The sequence below is a fragment of the Schistocerca americana genome, chromosome 5, assembly GCF_021461395.2.
Source record: "Schistocerca americana isolate TAMUIC-IGC-003095 chromosome 5, iqSchAmer2.1, whole genome shotgun sequence".
Lineage (NCBI taxonomy): Eukaryota > Metazoa > Arthropoda > Insecta > Orthoptera > Acrididae > Schistocerca > Schistocerca americana.
In genome coordinates this window covers 57,486,990-57,503,254 of record NC_060123.1, presented here as the reverse complement: position 1 = coordinate 57,503,254, position 16,265 = coordinate 57,486,990, and positions in this window count along the sequence as shown.

Genomic DNA, 16,265 nt, shown 5'->3' with positions numbered 1-16,265 from the left:
ATTCCACGCTCCGACCCGTAGAATGCCAGTTTTCTTTCTCCTGATAACAACGTCCTCTTGAGTAGTCCCCGCCTGGAGATTCGAATGGGGGACTATTTTACCTCTGGAATATTTTACCCAAGAGGACAGGGATTAAGGCTTCGAAACTTAGTGATCTGTTCCATGCAGCTGAAGGCATCCTATCTTTTAACGTGGTCAAACGTAATCAAAGTTTTCAATCAATGAACTGAACAGGAAAACTGCAGCAAGTGTTATTCGAAGATTCAAATATAGCTAAACAAATACCACGAGCTTGCACTAAAGTAGAAGCAGTTATTAATTCTGTATTTACACCTCACTCTTTTAATGTGTCTATTGACGTTTTGGTCTTGAATCAGATGGCAGTAGGTAATCATTTACAATCATAATTCGATAAAATGACATTAACAAAGATGATAGAACGTAAAAGCACTCCAAATGAAAAATCTGAATCTTCTGCACCTTAGATATGCAGTACTCTTAGAAGCAGGGATATTTATAACAAAAATGTTGCCTTTTCCGGGCATAAAATCAATAAAAGTTTTGGCAGAATCAGTGGAATTGGTAAGAGGTCGGGAAATAATGTTTTTGCTCATCTGAAAAATAATTTAAATGATAGATTAGTATGAGTAGGATGCCCCTCCCGTTTTACATAGCCGTGTTCAACATGGTATCGATACAGGACAGACATTAGATGCTGGCTCCATAGTATTAAAAATTTTGCAATGAACGCATAGTGTGTTGTGGGGCGATCACTCTGTTGTAGAAAGAATTCAAAAGCCAAGGTCGCTTGAACACTGTTTACTAGATGACCAGTTTCAACACAATGCAATGAACGCATAGTGTGTTGTGGGGCGATCACTCTGTTGTAGAAAGAATTCAAAAGTCAAGGTCGCTTGAACACTGTTTACTAGATGACCAGTTTCAACACACTAAAGGTGTCATCATCGGATCTGAGTGTAGCTTAACATGTATAAATCATTTGGATATAACGAACATGAGGCAGACCAGCTGATATAAAATCATTGTCACAGAAATAAAAATTAAAAAACAACTGCTCTCGTGGTCATTTTTATATTCATTTTTATTTCTGTGACAATGATTTTATATCAGCTGGTCTGCCTCACATATTGTTATATCCAAACCGGTCATCTAGTAAACAGTGATTAAGCAATCTTGGCTTTTGAGTTATTTCTAGTATTAAAAATATTTAATTATTTTTATATTTACACTGTATGCACTGAAAGCCTTATTTGACCAGTTCTGTAGCTTTCAGAACTTTTTGACAAACCAGGTTAATGTTAATGGAAGCGATCAGTTGTTGTCAGAAGATATCTGGTGTAAATATTTCCCAGAGACAACGAATGTTGCTTGTTACTCAGAGCTATTAAAAATTTCAGAGTTTTTCTTTGCTATTCCTAGTCACAGTGCTAGTGCAGAAAGGATTTTTTCACTGGTGAACAGTCAGAGAGTCAGTGTACCAAGGTAGAAATAGCGTCAGTGCTGACTCTGTTAACCGAATTATAAGTGTAGAATATAAGGATTTCTCTTGTGTACAGTTCTACCATTATGTGTTGCAAAACAAGACATTACTTTCAGATATTGGACCATCAAAAAAATGTCTGAGTACTTCAGCGCATGATGGAGACGAAGATGACTCATTTAGTAATTTTGATTTTTTATAGTTGTATTAAAAGCTGCCACAAATTATTGTAAACTGTATGATTTAAAAAACTGAGATAAAATACTACCTATTGTATATAGTTGCAAATCATGCAGTGCAGTTATCGCAGTATAAATATTTTCATGATATAAGACTGTAGTTTTAAAAATTACAATTTATCTTCATGCCACTTAGGTAAACGTCGAGTAACTTACAACACTTTTGTAAATTGTTGTATGAATCTAGAAATGTCCCCTTCTTCGAAGACTGACATCTGGTAACCCTACTGAAGTCGATGAATTGTGTCTTGAAATCAGTGGATGTTGCGTCATATCAATTTTACGTTTTTGTTTTTAAATAAAGATACTGTAACTTTGGAAATTTTGAGTAAAGACGAAGAGGTAGTGTATAAAGATCGTGATGATGTCCTCCAGAGATGGGAAGAATATATAAAAGAGCTATATGACACAAATAGCAAACCAGAAACTCTGGAACTTGAATCACACAACAGTGTAAGTGATGAAGAGAAAGGACCGACCATCATAATGGAAGAAGTAAAGTCAGCTATTGCTGCAATGAAAAATGGCAAAGCAGTAGGTACAGGTACAATACCGGGAGAAATACTAAAATGCTTGAACCACAATGGAATAAGAGAAATATTGAGGTTATGTAATAAAATATATGACAGTGGTGAATGGCCTGAGGACTTTTTGACAACAGTAATGATTCCATTGCCGAAAAAACAAGGAACCAAGAAATGCAGCGAGCACAGGACAATCAGCCTCATTTCACATGCAGCCAAAGTGATGTTAAGAATAATTAATAAAAGACTTGAAAAAGTAATAGAGGAGAATCTCGGCGAGGAGCAGTTTGGCTTTAGACGGAATACGGGCACCAGAGATGCAATAGGGCTCCTACGAATCTTAGGAGAAAGGTTTATTGAAAAAGGAAGAGACCTATATATGTGCTTCATCGATTTAGAAAAGGCATTTGACAATGTGGTTTGGGACAAGCTGGCGACTATTATGAGGGAAAAGAGAGTGGACTGGAAAACCAGAAGACTTATAAACTCATTGTACCTTAATCAAAAAGTTTCAGTTAAAGTGAGAGGAGAAAGTACAAACTGGATCAGACTAGGGAAAGGAGTAAGACAAGGATGCTGTTTATCACCTACTCTTTTCAACCTGTACTTGGAAAATATGATTGACCAATGCTCATTAGATGACAAAGGAGTAGAAATTGGAGGAAGAAGAGTAGGGTGCTTGAGATTTGCTGATGACATGGTCCTTCTAGCCACAGGGGAAAAAGAATTACAGGATTTGGTGGACACCATTGCAACTAACGGAAAAAAATATGGAATGAAAATTAACACAAATAAAACAGAAGTATTGGCAATAGGAGGAAATAAGGAACTAAAAATTGTGCTGAATGGAGAAAAACTAGAACAGGTGCAAAATTTTAAGTATCTTGGAAGCAGGATAGACACCGACTGGAAGTGCACCACAGAAATTAAAACAAGGATAGCAATGGCAAAAGAGGCGTTTTATAAGAAAAGGAGAATCTTCTGCAGCGGTATGGACAGAGAACTCAGAAAGAGACTCATAAAATGTCTTGTATGGAGTGTTCTTCTATATGGCGCTGAAACATGGACTATGAGGAAAAAAGACAGAGAAAGGCTGGAGGCTTTTGAGATCTGGACATGGCGGAAGATGGAAGGAATAAGTTGGATGGACAGAGTAAAAAATGAAGAGGTACTGAGAAGAGTGGGAGAGAAAAGGCAGTTACTAGATGTAATAAAGAGAAGAAAAAGAAATTGGATTGGGCATATATTAAGAAAGAATGACGGACTGATAAAAACAGTTTTAGAAGGTTATGTAGAAGGGAAAAGGAAGCGAGGAAGGAAGAGATTCCAGATACTGGATGACATGATGGACGGTACAACATACAGCAGCCTTAAGAAGGAAGCAATGGATCGCAGAAAATGGAGAGGCAAAGGACCTGCTAATATAGCAGATAACTGATGATGATGAACTTTTTACATGCAGCGAAGGAGCAGTCTGGACGAAAACAAACCGCTATTTCGCTTAGCATAATTATGAAGCTGCTTTTAAGGCGGTTGAAAAACATTGAGTCGAAAACGAAAGTCTGTGAAAAGTTTGGCTGCTAACTCAACATTACGGCAACATTTGAGCTAGAGAGAAAACGTGAAGATGAACAGGCCATTTTGCTTGTTCATTGCGCCCATGCCATGACACTGATTGCTGGAAAGAGCTGATGAACTTACAAAACAAATGAATATTCTGAAAATATAGGCATTTTGGAACATTCCAAGGAAAGAAACAGTATAGTCTTAAAAATGTTTGCTGTTATTGGAATGGAATACCAGAGGTGCGATAGCAGAGTAACGATACACCATAGAGATACGATTTCCACACCATTTATTACTGAACACAATATACATAACTGGCGTCATCCTTCGAGGGCTACAGAGCATACTAATTCTCCTTGCCTCCTGGGGCAACGATCTTCCTTTTCTCCAGTCAGAGATGTTACACTGGCACACTGTCAAGCTAACTGGCTTCAGCCACAGATTGCTTTTAGTCTACGCTTTCTTCAATTTTGAACAATATTACTCGAAAGATACCATGAATCGTCACCTTAGTTGGCGCTAGTAATGAGTGGGTGAGCAAATATCTATTAGGAACAGTACGTATGTAGATTGTGGACAGTTGGGAATGTGGGTGTCACGGGAGGCGCGCTATTCATCTGTGTCCTCGGTGGTTCAGATGGATAGAGCATCTGTCATGTAAGCAGGAGATCCACGGTTCGATTCCCGGTTGGTGCACACATTTTCAGCTGTCCCCATTGAGGTATATCAACAACACCTGTCGGCAGCTCAGGGTTTCAACTAATTATCATTAGTTGTCGATGTAATTGTTGGTGATTGGCCAGCGCATCCCGATATTAAATTAAAAGATACAAAGCATGTAGTTTTATCACTGAACGCCACAAGTGATTTACAAAGATGTGATCAAGGCATTACACAAAACTTAAAATTTCAGTATTAAAGGAAATTGCTCCAAAATATTTACTTGTAATTGAAGTAAATAAAGAGTTATATATAATTTTATTAGACTCATTATATGTGTTGCCTTCTACATGGTATTTGGTGATGCTAATGACGACTGAATATAACCAGAAGTGCAAAAGGTGGTGTGATAGAAATAATCTTAAAACTGACTAGAGATTGATTCTGGAGCTATGGATTGACAGTCTTAAGTTTTGTCAACATAATGTTTCTTGATTCATTTGTCGAAGGATTTTTCAAGATGTAAAGAGCTTGTGATGTGGTCAACCGATCTCCTTTACCCTGTCTCTTGTGACAGGTCACACTTATTTGGTTTCTACAAAACGGACAATTATTTCATCTTCAGTATCACTTCAGGCGACACTACAGTGTGTGTTTGCCTACTCGTATATCTTCTTTGCAGTTTACTTTTGTCGCTCTATGCAACATCATATGTTTTTCTGTTACATTTTAAAGGTTATTCTCACTTGCAAAAAAGCTGTATTATTTCAGCGCCTCTTATCCGCATGCAGTTTTCACCTTGGGTGCCAATAACATGTTAGAAGGAGCTCAAGTTATGAGTTCTAATTGAGCCAACATATTTACGAACGATCTATCATCCTGGTGCTCTTCTTGAAAACTTGTTACCTTGGTTATCTTTTCTACTTCTTAAATTTTCTTGTAGCTGTGGACTTGCTCTGCAATGCCGCTAACTCTTGCACCTTTTCCGTCTTCAGAGGGCTGAGGACTGGAAGAAAGCCCACACCTATGTCAACTCACTACTGGCTTTAAAGAACTCGTCTGTATTTGGTTGTTCCAGGTAACAATTACAGCACTGGGTATACCGATCTCTTATTAACCAGAACAACATAGCGAAAGTGAATCTCAGAACAGAATGACATTTCTCTTCGGCTTCTTTCAACTATTTCTGTGTATTCTCAATGTAGGAAGCTCCTTTTGTCCTCTGCCATCCAAAACACTGCCCATCCACAACACCAAAGCATAAGCGATCCCTTCACACCAGGTAGAGGCACTCAGTCACTATTGAGTCTCAGTGACGTCTATGCTTGCGCGTCTCACTTCAACTCTGAACACTGATAGACCCATTGTGCAGACAGAAAAAAATCTCTACATGCTAACTGCCTAAACAATCTTTTTAGAATATCAACTTTCATCTGATTGCGGGGAGGAAGTGGAACAACCTCTTACGTCACATAGGACATCCAGGAATACATTTCTGTCTACGAGGGGTACTTGAACCATTACATGCAGCATGACTGACCCTTAGTTTAGGACGAGGAGCAGAACAAGGAAAAGATTGGTGTTTACCATCCCGTTGACAACGAAGTCAGTAGAGACGGAGCACAAGCTCGGATTAGGGAAGGATGAGGAAGGAAATCGGTCATGACCTCTGTCAAAGGAACCATCCTGGTATTTATCAGCAGAGATTTAGGAAAACTATGGAAAACCTAAATCAGGATGGCTGGACTTAGGTTTGAACCATCATCCTCCTGAATGCGAATCCAGTGTGCTAACCACTGCACCATCCCGCTTGGTCCTTAGTTTAAAAAAGTGCCCCTTCATATTACAGATGATCCACTACTTAGGCCACATTATCGGGTTTGATGTTGCACGAGCTGACCCATGATTGGCACAAGCCATAAATGACTTCCCCACAATGAGCACAGTAAAAGAGTAGCAGTCATATCTTGGTATTCAGTTTGTATAACAGATACATTCCCAAATTTATGGAGCTAACAAGAACCCTGGTAAGGGGGAATGTATAACAAAGGCGACCAAAATTGTGAAAATTTGTTTATTGGATCTTCATTTACTACATGGTGTTAAAATTTCAGTTCCTGAATATTACATTCCAGTTCCACTTCTAAATGTGATAAAAATAATAGTTAACAAAAGCTTGCACAGGGACACACCCATTTGTTATGTATTTCCTCATATTATTTATTCCTGCAGTTTTTTCTTCCAGTTCTACGCAGTCACAATGCGGGGATTATTTCGGTGTTTAGCAGATCCAGAACTTCTACAAAAATGTGTAAACGGAAAAACTCAAAATCCTAGTGAAAGTTACAACTCTCTGATAGAAAAACCATGCCCCAAGGCAACACTTGTTTCCACAACTGCTAATGAAGTTGCAGCATATGATTGATGCTTGCATAGTTTTTAACTATGCTAATCTTGGCAGTCTGCGGACTCTACAGCGGCTAGGATTTGATCTAGGAGCTTTCACACTGTCAATATTGAATGAAATCGATCACAGAAGAATTGATGGGTGGGAATGTTAGCATCGCTGGCCAGAGAAAACGGCTCGCAGTCCCGTCTCTGACGGTCGAAGGTAGCAGTTTGATTCACTCTGTGACTCGAGTGTGTTACATCGTGTACCTGTGTGTGTATCAAGTTTCTATAAAATGAAGTGTGTTGTGTACTCCGTACCACTGTGTCACCTATCATTCGCTGTCACTATGTACTGGAGTTCCATATTGATGACCCGAACCTCGAGTGAACGCTAAAATGGTGCAAATTCGCGTCGCGACAATATGGGCATCTCCACTGTGTTACGCCGACGGCGAATTCCGTTTAACTCTTGTGCCACTCGCTATTGACAGACATGAACAGTGCTTCGTGTGTTGCCCAAATGATTAAAAGTGAGGGTGTCACTTCACACATTGCAGCGCCCCGCTACAATGCAATGCAATTGACAATCTGATTATTGACATTGTTACAGATGCTACTAGTATTACATCTACCCCCACATTCCGTCAACATTCTTATGACCTGGACCACTGATCCTTGGTGATTGAGTCATATGCACTCTACATGTGTCTGCCCAATACGCATTCTGTCACATCAGTGGTGCGTGGCGGGGCATGTGTCCTCTAGTCCCTGCAGCTGCATGCACTACTGGCCACCGGCCACCTGCAGTTCTGCTCGTGCTGTGTGGCCATAGTCCAACCATATTATCAAACAGAACAGTGGACTGCTTTATGCCTCACTCTCCCACTATTCCATACAGACAACCTGCGCCTGTAGTTTGTGATAGTCGAAAGCACTTTTGCCCCCAGTGCCACCATTATGGATGACATGAAGTACTTCACTCTTCTCAGCCACCCTGTCACCCATGCTGACGTTATCTGTGAACAAGTGCGAAACTGCCAAAACATCACTCTTATGATACCTCTCCCGGACTCCTGAAGAGCAATAACACCAGGTTCTTTACAAAGAAAATTTAGAGGATGAGACCCTCTGAATAGTGTGGCATCTTCGCAGCAAAATAGACCTGTGCATCATGTCCAATGACAAGCTCCTATCCCAGGTGCAGATGACTTTACTCGCCACTAGTAACCAGTCTCCATATGTCCGCCTGTCCCTGGCTGGCCGCATTTTCGTCATTTCTTGACACAGGCGAAGCATCAACAAAGCTCCTAACAATGGTATGGATACACATGCTGCACTGCCATGCATGTGACCTCTTGCACCCATCGACAGTCGCCGAGCACTTCCGGCCCTGCCCGATACTGATATCACAGTGGCCACTGCCCCCTGCGTTTACAAAACAAACCCGGCTCCAGCTGTCACTCACGGCACATTGGCAGTTGTGCACATGCAGTCTTGCCTCGTTGGTATCGTGCCTGCTTTGGCGACACCACCTGCCTCTGTAGTCAGCCTTGTGACTGTCCAAACTCACCTCGCAGCCTGTGAGAACGACGCATAAATTGCCTTGACACAGTCACTGTCTGCCCACTGGCTTCCAATGTCACTCTGAACAACCATCTGTACGACCCTGACTGCATTACCAGACTAAGTTTCCTGGTTGACACAGGACTGCACATCTGCAGGGCACCTCACACTCCTGGCTAGCCTGCACCTGAAGACTCGCACCTTCGCTTGACAACTGCTAAAGGCTCTCCTACGGCCGTTAGAGATATCCAAACGTGGACTCTAGACCTCAGTTTTGCTACACCCTTCACGTGGTTGTTCATCATTGTTGATGTTACGAAGCCAGTCCTGGGTGCTGATTTCCTATGGGCCTTTCACTTTTTGCCTTTACTGCATACAAACGAACTCACCTACATGCCTCCTGACTGCACTGCGACAGTACACGTGCCACGCCCACCTCACTGCCCCAACACGATGACACCGAAGCTCCTACATCATCAGCACACCCACAAACAGTAAATGGAACAGTGTTTGGACTGCACTGACTTCTTACTACACATCTGTCAACTGTGTATGGACAAGCTAGAGACACTCATTCGCTTTCAACAGGGCAACATATTCCAATGCAACTGCATCCAAACACCACAAGTAGAGCTTACAGAGGCTCATTCCACTCTCGAGCACCTCTATTCCTCACCTATCACGTATACTTGCAGACTTGCACCTGTCCCTTGACACCTCGAGTCACCTGATGCAGCCGCACCCACCTCACTGTGCATCACGGTTGCGCTACCACCACTCACCTCCTCCACCATCCATCTGTGCCAGATGATGCCTGCTGTGCCACAGCCGCAAGTGTGCAGCGTGCTGCCTCCTGCCACACCAGCCTAGAACAGCCTCACTCATGCTGCACCCGCACCTGTGTAGTGCTCCACTGTCCTTGGCGAGCCAGGGACTGCACCCGGCACAGACTGCTGTGCTGCAACCGAACCTCTGCAACTCGTTGACCACACCACGCCTGCTCACGCTCTGTCCTCACCCAGGCGGGCCAGCTCTAGTCTGCAGCTACTACCGGGTGCGACAGAACTGACTAAGCAGTTTCGAGGAGCAATAAAAAGTAAATCTGGATGCATAGAGAAAAAAATGATTTTATTATGTAATTAGTACAATATACCATTTTACATTCATTTAGGTTTGAAAATAATGTCCTCAAGATGGCTACCGTTAGCATCAATACATAGTTGTAGTATACCGCAGTAGTACAGGGTTATTACAAATGACTGAAGCGATTTCACAGCTCTACAATAACTTTATTATTTGAGATATTTTCTGAATGCTTTGTACACACATACAAAAACTCAAAAAGTTTTTTTAGGCATTCATAAATGTTCGATATGTGCCCCTTTAGTGATTCGGCAGACATCAAGCCGATAATCAAGTTCCTCCCACACTCCGCGCAGCATGTCCCCATCAATGAGTTCGAAAGCATCGTTGATGTGAGCTTACAGTTCTGGCACGTTTCTTGGTAGAGGAGGTTTAAACACTGAATCTTTCACATAACCCCACAGAAAGAAATCGCATGGGGTTAAGTCGGGAGAGCGTGGAGGCCATGACATGAATTGCTGATCATGATCTCCACCACGACCGATCCAACGGTTTTCCAATCTCCTGTTTAAGAAATGCCGAACATCATGATGGAAGTGTGGTGGAGCACCATCCTGTTGAAAGAAGAAGTCGGCGCTGCCGGTCTCCAGTTGTGGCATGAGCCAATTTTCCAGCATGTCCAGATACACGTGTCCTGTAACGTTTTTTTCACAGAAGAAAAAGGGGCCGTAAACTTTAAACCGTGAGATTGCACAAAACACGTTAACTTTTGGTGAATTGCGAATTTGCTGCACGAATGCGTGAGGGTTCTCTACCGCCCAGATTCGCACATTGTGTCTGTTCACTTCACCATTAAGAAAAAATGTTGCTTCATCACTGAAAACAAGTTTCTCACTTATCGCATCCTCTACCATGAGCTGTTGCAAACGCGCCGAAAATTCAAAGCATTTGACTTTGTCATCGGGTGTCAGGGCTTGTCGCAATTGTAAACGCTAAGGCTTCTGCTTTAGCCTTTTCCGTAAGATTTTCCAAACCATCAGCTGTGGTACGTTTGGCTCCCTGTTTGCTTTATTCGTCGACTTCCGCGGACTACGCGTGAAACTTGTCCGCACGCGTTCAACCGTTTCTTCGCTCACTGCAGGCCGACCCGTTGATTTCCCCTTACAGAGGCATCCAGAAGCTTTAAACTGCGCATACCATCGCCGAATGGAGTTAGCAGTTGGTGGATCTTTGTTGAACTTCGTCCTGCAGTGTCGTTGCACTGTTATGACTGACTGATGTGAGTGCATTTCAAGCACGACATGCGCTTTCTCGGCTCCTGTCGCCATTTTGTCTCACTGCGCTCTCGAGTGCTCTGGCGGCAGAAACCTGAAGTGCGGCTTCAGCCAATCAAAACTTTATGAGTTTTTCTACGTATCTGTAGTGTGTCGTGACCATATGTCAATGAATGGAGCTACAGTGAATTTATGAAATCGCTTCAATCATTTGTAATAGCCCTGTATATAGTATACATAGTTATAGTACACCGCAGAGAGAGGCTGGACAGCGAAGGCGGAGGCGTGTTTATAGCGACAAGAAGTGCAATAGTATCGATGGAAATTGACGGAGATCCGAAATGTGAGATAATTTGGGTGAAGGTCACGGTTAAAGCAGGCTCAGACATGGTAATTGGATGTCTCTATAGGCCCCCTGGCTCAGCAGCTGTTGTGGCTGAACATCTGAAGAATAATTTGGAAAATATTTCGAGTAGATTTCCCCACCATATTATAGTTCTGGGTGGGGATTTTAATTTGCCGGATATAGACCGGGAGACTCAAACGTTCATAACGGGTGGCAGGTACAAAGAATCCCGTGAAATTTTTTTAAGTGCTTTATCTGAAAACTACCTTGAGCAGTTAAACAGAGAACCGACTGGTGGCGATAACGTATTAGACCTTCTGGTGACATACAGACCCGAACTATTTGAAACAGTTCACGCAGAACACGGAATCAGCGATCATAAAGCGGTTACAGCATCGGTGATTTCAGCTGCAAATAGAAATATTAAAAAAGGTAGGAAGATTTTTCTGTTTAGCAAAAGTGACAAAAAGCAGATTTCAGAGTAGCTGACAGCTCAACACAAAAGTTTGGTTCAAGTACAGATAGTGTTGAGGGTCAGTGGACAAAGTTCAAAACCATCGTACAATATGCGTTAGATGAGTATGTGCCAAGCAAGATCATAAGAGATAGAAAAGAGCCACCATGGTACAACAACCGAGTTAGAAAACTGCTGCGGAAGCAAAGGGAACTTCACAGCAAACATAAACGTAGCCAAAGCCTTGCAGACAAACAAAAATTACGCGAAGCGAAATGTAGTGTGAGGAGGGCTATGCGAGAGGCGTTCAATGAATTCTAAAGTAAAGTTCTATGTTCTGACTTGCCAGAAAATCCTAAGAAATTTTTGTCTTATGTCAAAGCGGTAGGTTGATCAAAACAAAATGTCCAGACACTCTGTGACCAAAATGGTACTGAAACAGAGGATGACAGACTAAAGGCCGAAATACCAAATGTCTTTTTCCAAAGCTGTTTCACAGAGGAAGACTGCACTGTAGTTCCTTCTCAAGATTGTCGCACAGATGACAAAATGGTAGATATCGAAATAGACGACAGAGGGATAGAGAAACAATTAAAATCGCTCAAAAGCAGAAAGGCCGCTGAACCTGATGGGATACCAGTTCGATTTTACACAGAGTACGCGAAGGAACTTGCCCCCCTTCTTGCAGCGGTGTACCGTAGGTCTCTAGAAGAGCGTAGCTTTCCACAGGATTGGAAAAGGGCACAGGTCATCCCCGTTTTCAAGAAGGGACATCGAACAGATGTGCAGAACTATAGACCTATATCTCTAACGTCGATCAGTTGTAGAATTTTGGAACACGTATTATGTTCGAGTATAATGACTTTTCTGGAGACTAGAAATCTACTCTGTAGGAATCAGCATGGGTTTCGAAAAAGACGATCGTGTGAAACCCAGTTCGCGCTATTCGTCCACGAGACTCAGAGGGCCATAGACACGGGTTCCCAGGTAGATGCCGTGTTTCTTGACTTCCGCAAGGCGTTCGATATAGTTCAACACAGTCGTTTAATGAACAAAGTTAGAGCATATGGACTATCAGACCAATTGTGTGATTGGATTGAAGGCTTTCTAGATAACAGAACACAGCATGTCATTCTCAATGGAGAGAAGTCATCCGAAGTAAGAGTGATTTCAGGTGTGCCGCAGGGGAGTGTCGTAGGACCGTTGCTGTTCACAATATACATAAATGACCTTGTGGATGACATCGGAAGTTCACTGAGGCTTTTTGCGGATGATGCTGTGGTATATCGAGAGGTTGTAACAATGGAAAATTGTATTGAAATGCAGGAGGATCTGCAGCGAATTGACGCATGGTGCAGGGAATGGCAATTGAATCTCAATGCAGACAAGTGTAATATGCTGCGAATACATAGAGAGAAAGATCCCTTATCATTTAGCTACAATATAGCAGGTCAGCAACTGGAAGCAGTTAATTCCATAAATTATCTGGGAGTACGCATTAGGAGTGATTTAAAATGGAATGATCATATAAAGTTGATCGTCGGTAAAGCAGATGGCAGACTGAGATTCATTGGAAGAATCCTAAGGAAATGAAATCCGAAAACAAAGGAAGTAGGTTACAGAACACTTGTTCGCCCACTGCTTGAATATTGCTCACCAGTGTGGGATCTGTACCAGATAGGGTTGATAGAAGAGGTAGAGAAGATCCAACGGAGAGCAGCGCGCTTCGTTACAGGATCATTTCGTAATCACGAGCGCGTTACGGAGATGATAGATAAACTCCAGTGGAAGACTCTGCAGGAGAGACGCTCAGTAGCTCGGTACGGGCTTTTCTTGAAGTTTCGAGAACATACCGAAGAGTCAAGCAGCATATTGCTCCCTCCTACGTATATCTCGCGAAGAGACCATGAGGATAAAATCAGAGAGATCAGAGCCCACACTGAGGCATACCGACAATCTTTCTTTCCACGAACAATACGAGACTGGAATAGAAGGGAGAATCGATAGAGGTAATCAAGGTACCCTCCGCCACACACCGTCGGGTAGTTTGCGGAGTATGGATGAAGATGTAGATGTCGACGATCCCTGAAGTTTCGAGCAGCTCTTGCACACATTTCGCGGGATATGGCATTTACTTCGTTAATAATCCGCTCTTTTAACTCTGGTAGGTTGTGAGGGGGGCTTTTGAAAACCTTTTCCTTCAGATATCCCCAAAGAAAGTAGCCACAAATGCTCAAATCTGGTAACCGCGCAGGCCACACGACATCGCCCGTCAAAGAGACGAGGCATCCCGGAAAGACTTCTCTCAAAACATCAAGTGAAATTCGAGCTGTGTCAGCAGTAGCTCCATCCTGTTGGAACCACAAGTCCCCCAGTCCATGTTCTTCAACAATTCCGTCGATTCTGCGTTGCAGAAAATTTTGCAACAATGAAACATAATGTGTGGAATTCACTGTCACGGTCACTCCTTCTGCCTCAAAAACGTAAGGCCCTACCACGCCACATTGTGATACGGCACACCACACTGTCACCTAAGAAGAATGTTGCAGTCTTTCATGAATAATTCCGGGGTTATTTTCACCCCAGTAGCGAAAGTTTTGCTTCTTCACGCACCCACTAAGATGAAAATGTGTCTCGTCACTACTGAAGAAAGCTGCATTTGGAGGGATCTGAGTAAGCATTTGCTCACACAGATTTTGACGGTTGATGATGTCTGCTGGGCGTAATTCTTGAGCAATCATCATTGGCCGGCCGGAGTGGCCGTGTGGTTCTAGGCGCTACAGCCTGGAACCGCGTGACCGCTACGGTTGAAGGTTCGAATCCTGCCTCGGGCATGGATGTGTGTGATGTCCTTAGGTTAGTTAGGTTTAAGTAGTTCTAAGTTCTAGGGGACTGATGACCTCAGAGGTTAAGTCTCATAGTGCTCAGAGACATTTGAACCAATCATTATTTTTAAAGGATGGAACTTCAAATCGCATTGTAGAATACTTCTCAAACTGCGGTCTGAAATCCTGAATGCAACAGCATATCGTCGAGTAGAGCATTGCGGCGATTGCTGAACTGCTGTTCTCACCCGCTGCACATTTTCTGGCGTTCTGATGGTTCTGCGTCGGCCATTTGTATCTATTCTTAGTGTGCTACCAGTTTTCTCCAACTGCCGAACCCAAGACCCAATTGTGTTTGCATTAGAAACAGCATTGTTGCGTGGACAGTTGAACTGTCGCCGAATAGCTCATTGTGTAGCGATCACAGATCTGTGGGTATTACATGGCATAGAGCTGTAATAACACACTTTTCCAATCGAATGAACATTTATTTTAACACTGAACAAAGCAAATACAAGAAAAGCTGTCGAACATGGCGTGTAGCGAGACATAGACAAAGTGAACTAAAAGTAAAGTTAAAGAACATCGGTTCAAAGACATGATACTTCACGACACAGGCGCCACAGTGCCCCTCCCCCCAAGCTGTACGGAGCACGGGGGCAAAGCTAGCTCACGTCAACACAAAATCCTCGCGCCAGCGCAGCGGATGAAGGTGACGTCCGGTGCGTGAAGAGGGCGCCGCGGGATCCACATCGGACTGCCGCAAAGGCGGAGGGGAGTCGTCGGAGCTCGCATCGGCAGTGTCAGCAGGCGAGGCGACAGCAAAGGCAGGCTGGCGGGGGGTGAACGAACGTGGCTTCGAGATGGACCACGCAGGTTTTAATCGGTGCACCGAAACCGTAGTTGGTCGTCCATTGAGTACTATCACGAAGGTGTTAACTCCTCGGCGTAAGATGCGGTGTGGACCAGAGATTGGTGGTTGCAGGGCCGCCCGTACAGGTCGTCTCCTTGTTGTTGTTGTTGTGGTCTTCAGTCCTGAGACTGGTTTGATGCAGCTCTCCATGCTACTCTATCCTGTGCAAGCTTCTTCATCTCCCAGTACCTACTGCAACCTACATCCTTCTGAATCTGCTTAGTGTATAGATCTCTTGGTCTCCCTCTACGATTTTTACCCTGCACGCTGCCCTACAATGCTAAATTTGTGATCCCTTGATGCCTCAGAACATGTCCTACCAACCGATCCCTTCTTCTAGTCAAGTTGTGCCACAAACTTCTCTTCTCCCCAATCCTATTCAATACCTCCTCATTAGTTACGTGATCTACCCACCTTATCTTCAGCATTCTTCTGTAGCACCACATTTCGAAAGCTTCTATTCTCTTCTTGTCCAAACTGGTTATCGTCCATGTTTCACTTCCATACATGGCTACACTCCATACAAATACTTTCAGAAACGACTCCCTGACACTTAAATCTATACTCGATGTTAACAAATTTCTCTTCTTCAGAAACGATTTCCTTGCCATTGCCAGTCTACATTTTATATCCTCTCTACTTCGACCATCATCAGTTATTGTACTCCCTAAATAGCAAAACTCCTTCACTACTTTAAGTGTCTCATTTCCTAATCTAATCAGCTCAGCATCACCCGATTTAATTTGACTACATTCCATTATCCTCGTTTTGCTTTTGTTGATGTTCATGTTATATCCTCCTTTCAAGACACTGTCCATTCCGTTCAACAGCTCTTCCAAGTCCTTTGCTGTCTCTGACAAAATTACAATGTCATCGGCGAACCTCAAAGTTTTTATTTCTTCTCCATGGATTTTAATACCTACTCC